Source organism: Toxorhynchites rutilus, chromosome 3, assembly GCF_029784135.1.
Source record: "Toxorhynchites rutilus septentrionalis strain SRP chromosome 3, ASM2978413v1, whole genome shotgun sequence".
NCBI classification, from domain to species: Eukaryota; Metazoa; Arthropoda; class Insecta; order Diptera; family Culicidae; genus Toxorhynchites; species Toxorhynchites rutilus.
The window spans coordinates 49669641-49676809 of NC_073746.1; positions in this window are offsets into that span (position 1 = coordinate 49669641).

Consider the following 7169-nt stretch of genomic DNA (forward strand, 5'->3'; position numbering starts at 1 on the left):
TTTTGCCAATGTTATAACTATTTATATTTATTAATAAAAAGTTAATGAACAAATTTTTACATAATAATAATCATGTAAAACTGTATTTTCAAATAATATTTACTACCATTTAGAATTGACCAATCATCAGCTGGTTCCCAATCGACCCCTCTATAATCTGGGTTCGTCTCAGGTTTTGGGAACGAAGATAGTTGTTGTACATCATTTCATCATTTCGATCGATCTCTTTTGCATTCATTGAAATAAAAAAAAGGTGTCACCATGGAACGTTATGGAACGAAGTTTATTCAAAAATATGTTTCCACTGATGGAATCGTAATTGAATGGAATTCAATCGTCAATTACGAATGGATTTATGTGGATTTTCAATCTACCTTGAGCTACTAAAGTTCAGACGTATTCATAGAAGAACAGTTGTCTGAACATGGAAACCTGCCAAGGATATCAATACTATGCAGCATATTTGAATGAAAATTTGAAGCTAGTGAGCCTCGAACACACGATCTTCGTATTCGTTTTCGCTTAGCATTGGAACACAGCATCGGCGATCATGCTTAGCCAAACGTCGCACGAGCATTATGCTTCGTTTTGCTGCTATAGCGAATTCAATCCATCGAACCCTGATTCCAAAAATTATTTTTTCTACCTAACGGCTCAATTAAGACATATCATATACTTTTACCTTTCTCGTTCAAATAATCGCCATCGCTACCTGCAACTCCGACTGTCATCGTCTTCATTTTTATCAGGTCAAACATTTCGCCAGTTATTCTCCGTCAGAATTCTTCGACTTCGAAGGGTAAGGAATAGCAGATCAGCTAGCGTGAGAGGCAACTCAGCACAAAGAGTGGGGAAAAGTATGACGTAAACAGAAATAGGCTACTTTCCGGTATAGTTCTACTATATCGACATTTTTCTTGATGAATAAGAGTTTCACGCTTCAAAATCATTTCGCTTTTTGGTCAGTTTTTTAATTTACTTCATCTATGAACGAATTGAGACGATGAATAAGTATCGATTCGAACACATTCCCTGATCAACAAAGGTAGACTTTAGGAGTTATTTTTAGAAGCAAGCTGTAACTAACTTTTTTAAATTAGCTTCGAAAACCCCTAAAAAATGCATGTCAGAGATTCAACTTAAAAAATTATATGGCACTGACAAAACAGATGGCGTCGATGTCGGATTAGCGTATGACTTTCTGCGTCTGAATTGGCAAATTCATCATAATTCTCTTATCTATATCATCCTGGTATAATATCACACCATTTGAATAGGAGTCAGACAACATATTCAACTGTAAATTAGTGAACATAAAATCAGAATACAGAATACAGTAGAGTGGAATTATTTCCGACCTATGAGTACATAATTTTAGACGTCTTCATAAGTCGCCACAAAAACACACACACACACACACAAAAACAGGGGAAAAACACGTCATGCTTTAATTCAGCAGACAAATTTGCTCACCTTCCCGAATATCCCGACGCGTTGGATTTGAGTGTTTTTTAACGCTTCTCACTTCCAATCAAATACCGAATCTATAATCAAGCAAACCTAATTAAATTAGCTCGAAACAGATTGTTTTGCCGCATCCGAACACAAAATACCATCTAATTAGATTATACGTCATGCAGACTCTTTTTCCAGAAGATTGGCACTAGAGGTTTTCTAATTCCATTTCGTGCCCTTTTCGATTTTCAACAGAACCGACCCAATCTTCTGTTACAAACGGAAAGTGGAGCTTTTCCAGGAGTAAGTTATTCCCGGACGAGCAGTCTGAATGAGATCTTGTGACCGCAAAGATTGGAAAACAGTCCGTGAATGGAAGGAGTGTAAGGAAGCACCAGAAGCACCGCAATGAGTTTCCCGTTGTGTGGCCGTAGCAAATGGGGCCCAGGCGAGAGGTATACAATTTAAGGTTGAAAATAGATTAAGTCTCGATGAGGAACGAAGAAATTGTTTCTCGATTTAGTTCCGACTATGGGAGCTTGGCCGAGAAGGCAAATAGTCATCCAGATTTTGTGAGACGTTCCAGCAATGGAGACAGCACCGGTCGGTCTGTTTGAGTAATCCAATAAATTAATCTGTTACAAATTAGATTATTAACCACCGAGAGAGGTGTTTATTCGGTTGTCTTTTCTAGCCCATCGCTCGGCTTGCGATATTGCTCATGGAAGGGAAAATCTACCAAAAATTGTAAAATGTTGGGGTAGTGATAATTGAATCTCGATGTGTTTAAGAAGGTGTTTCTTGTGGAAGACGAATAATCAAACAATTCAATTTTTGAAGTTTGGATTCATATGCGAAACAAAACATGACTTTCAGTGTTCTGGGTCACAATATAATAAGTGGATAAATTCGTATGATTAGGCTGAACGAACGTACCATTTTAACGGGACAATACCGTTTTTTCGACCTATTTTGATTGTCCCGTATTTTATCAGTCTGTACCGTATATTGAGTATAAGATTTGGAATAAAAAAATATTTATTCCAATGTCATTATTTTCAACACATTTATTCTGATTGGAATTTAGATTTAGAATTATTCTCAGTGTTTCCGTATTCATGTACAACAATCGTTCTTTAGTGATTTCATCGATGAATGCTATACAAAATTGCCTGATCATAGTGACACACGATTCTTTTCTGTTCTACCGAGAGGTTAAGGCAGTATTCTAGTCTAGGAATTTGAAAAAGAAACACATTTTTTTTCCTTCATATTTTTGTAGTTTAGGCATTCAAGAATATACCTTAGCAAGGACTTATTGAAAATCTCATTATTTACCGAGTTAGAGCCATTTTAGTGATGCGTTATCTAGCCTGGTACGGCCATAACAATTAACTTTAAACGCGTTTTTCTCGAAAATAGTTTTTTCAAACTGGTGTACACGATATCTCAAGTTCTACTGAACCGATTCATGTTGAATTTATATGGACACAATCTGCAAGCATCTCTTTATCGCATAAACCACTAAAAAATAATATTTTTTAAATTTCACTATTTTTAAAAATATGGAAACGTACGAAAAAGCGTTTTTAACCGCATTTTTTTCTTCAAACGGCCGCCATTTAGTCAAAAAAGATGTTTTTGACTTGTCCGAGGTTCATGCGATAGCGGCGACTTTACTGATTCATAATCTATTCGATTTTTTTTGTTTCAGATAACCAGAACAGCTGGAATCGTGTACGCCATGACACAATTTTTTGATGAATCCCCTCACGTCATCAGTTTGTAACTATTCTAATTATGAATATTTTTTCTCCGTTCAATTTTTGTTTTATTGTTGAAAAATAGATCAACAAATAATGATATAATGGATTGTAAAAATACTCTTTGTTTTATTTCTAGGAGCTCGGAAAAACATCCGAAATTCGTGTCTCTACACTAGAATACCCCCTTAAGTATTTTTGACGGATTGCATTTCATTTTTCCTTTCACAAGATAAATGTATTGTTGTACTACAAGATCTATTTGCAAACTTGTGGCTCAAACTATGGTAGTTTTTTAACAAGAAACCGGATAGTTACCTTCCGAACACTTATTGGCCTTGTTGAGAGAGACAATGTGGCTGGAGTTGCTGTTAATTTTAATTAATTTATTAGTGTTCTGAACATAGAGAAAATGAAGTGTTTTTGACCAGTGAAGTGTAAACTATTTTTGAAATACTAGTTGATTCAAGTGAATACAGGAGACTAAATTTCTCAAAACTGTGGATTTTTTATGATTCTTCGTTGGATAAACTGATACTGATAAATTAAAAGATTCCGTGCCAATTATAAGTCATCAGGCGCAAATATTTTCAGAAATGGAAAACAAATTTCTAGAGTGTAAGGAATTCGTGAACGCGACTGATAATATTCTATAATAACGCACCAGTCGACATGATTTTTCTATGAAATATTGAAACAGTTAAAGCAATTATAATTGTCTAACAGAACATAGATCTGGAATGTGACAAATTTTATGATCAATTTTCCTATTTTGTTTTCTTTGCAAAGTCGCTTCGCCATCGAAGGAATTTTTGTTATACAGAACAAAACTAGTACATCTAAGGGTGTTCATACACTGTTTGACCGAAGCCAAATATTTGACTCTTTTTGACAGATAAAATTTTATCAACGTTTACTGATCAAGTATATTCGACACAAAACCCGACAAACAAATATTCAGTTATTGGATGCCTAAAATATTTTTTCGGTCTGTTCTTCGAACCTGTCGGTACATGGTTGGGTTACCTTAAATATTTCGGTCGATTTTTTTCCATGTTCGATGTTTGACATTGTTTCCACTGTTGATAATTGAAAAGTGGCAAACAAAACAGTGTTTGGACAAATTTCAAACCAAATTTTATCTGTCAAAAAGAGTTAAATATTTCACCTCCGGAGAAACAGTTTACGGCCTTAAGAATTCACTCAATAAAACAAAGAACGAGAACAAAGATGCGATGTAAATGTTCCGATGAGAAACATAGGAACTTTTCGGAAAATTTTTCATTTGCCATACAAATGAAACATAAATTTCTGAATTACTCGAGAATTAATCAAGTAAATGGATGGATGTGAAGTTCTTGGATATGAGAAATGTTTCTACAATGGTATAGCACCCCTTCCTCCTCTGGAATGGAAAGGGGATGCTATACCATTGTAGAAACCCATAAAAATATTACACATATTTCAACCAAAAATATTCCAACCAAACATGATAATTGAAAATTTTCGGAAAACTCTAAAGGAAAAAGGGAAAATTCGGAAAATTTAATTCCCATATGTGCTACAATTACGTAGTGACAAGTGCTGTTAGTCCATTTCATGTTTGCGCTTGCGAAATTGATCTTTGTTCGAAACTGGAAATGGATTTTAATGTGATGAAACGCACTTCTATATCTTCTACTATCTATACCAAAAAAGGATCGCCGGATGTGTTGATAAGAGCAGAACTCGAGGAAGGAATTGTCCAATTTAGGTATGTCTTCATTCTATCATATTTTCTATATAAAATATTCATTCCATGTAACGGAGAAACGTGTTATTTGCAAGTGGTTGAAAAATCTTGAACGAGAATTGTCTGAATATGATCTGATATTATAATGATGAGTTTTGTTAAAAATACTAGGAATTTTATAGTAAAAAGTAAATTCAACGGGGACGAATGGAAGATCAATCAATGAACAGTTCTGCAATTGGACCCATGAACTTGCTCATAGTAAGAAAACGTGAATGTTTGAAGGTTGATAACAAAAAACAAATTTTGGGCGGGACGAAGTTTGCCGGGTCAGCTAGTGTATTTATTAAAAAATACAAGTTTGGGCGGGACGAAGTTCACCGGTCGGACTACGTATGATCAAAATAAAGTGTATTTAATTGTCCAGAAACAACAACACAGTATAGATTGGATTAAACTCTTTTGCAGAAAGGTTGGTTGCAATACAACAAATTAACAAATAAACAAACAAAAAAATCTAGAATTTCTTCATATCAGGTATTGTACGTAAAACGTTGGTATCATTCTAAACCCAAAAACAATGAATTATGGGTCCCATAAAGCTATTGCGATTGTGGCTTACAAATTGTAAAATTGGAATGTAAAGAAAATTATCGTATCACAACTGAATGAGAAGGCGTTCCCGCAACATAACTAACCACTGGACCATTACAATGACAAACAATGGGCACCTAATAGATTCCGTCTGTCGCTTGGGACGGATTCTGTATCTATCTTATTCAACCGCTTCTGCAGAACCATAGTCGATGGCGAGCACACCGAGAAGCGTAACATCTTCCCTGCTTCCGGTCCTTGGGCTACACAGTGCCTCTTCCTTATTGGCATTGCGGGGATTTTCCAAAATCCCATCACGGAAGGGATCAATTCCGATGATGACATCTTGGTTCCGCCCGACACGACACGGCAGCTCTGGTTTTCAATCCGTTTACACATTCTAGCGAGACAAGATGGCAAGGAAAAAGCGAAACTGGAACGTGATATTTGATGTACGAGACGTTCGATTGAATTTTATTAGATCATTAGCATATTTTGGTTGGTGTAGATGGGCTGCCCCCAATGCATTATGTGGTGGAGGTTAATATTCCAAGAAAGGCAATGGACACATATTGATTTTTATGATCTGGAGACATTATGTAAGTATTTTCACAGCCAAGTTGGGGGCTCGAAGATCAGAGGAAAAAACTATGCAGCCTAATTGGCGAATACATAGACTACGTTGTCTGGATGGCAAATTTTATTTTGCTCAAACCTCTGTTTTGTTTATCTCAATTGTATACATTCACGCACGCCTAACAAGATTTCTCCCAAACACATGAAATACCTCAGGTTTTTATAAAGACATCAAGACAAACGAAAACCAAACGAAAATATAACACCATAAACATGGAGTTTATATTGCGGAAAAAAATCTGTATTGAATTGGAGATGCAGATGGCAATCATCGCATGCGTGACAATGTTTGCATCATTGAGCACTGGGAAAACCGATTTAATTCTAGAAATGATTTTTGCTCATTCAGAATAGCAATGTTTTTTTGACACCAAAACTATGGTCAACAATGAATTGAATTTGTAATTGCCTCAAATTATAGCCTCAACACACTTCCGTAAGAGCGACAGGTTTAAATGATGATGATGACGTTGAATTAAAGAGGTTTTAAACTTTTCAGTTCATTCACCTCTAAAGTTTAAATAGTATTGTCCGTGTTTATTTGTTTTCACGTATGGGTGTTCGAGACTTGTACATTTTTTTTCCAATCTGTTTATTTTATTAGGCTCATTTAGCAAATCAACTGTATCAACGCCGAATCTATTCATGTACATTTTTATCTCTTGATAATTATGGGCCCTATCGATTCATATATCGAATCGAGGATCCGATACAATCAATACACATTTCCCGAAACCTACTCGCCCGAAAGACAGTTACCCGAAAGTCATTCTCACGAATTCCACTCACCCGAATGCGAAAGCTACCCGAATGTACAGTTACCCGAATTGACACTCACCAGAATGCGACAATTGCCCGAATGCGACAGTTGCCCGAATGTAACAATTACCCAACTAAAATATCTACCCGAATGCGACACTTACCCGAAAAAAATATATATTCGAATGATACACAAATTTTATTATTATGAAGTATTTGTATATTTATTT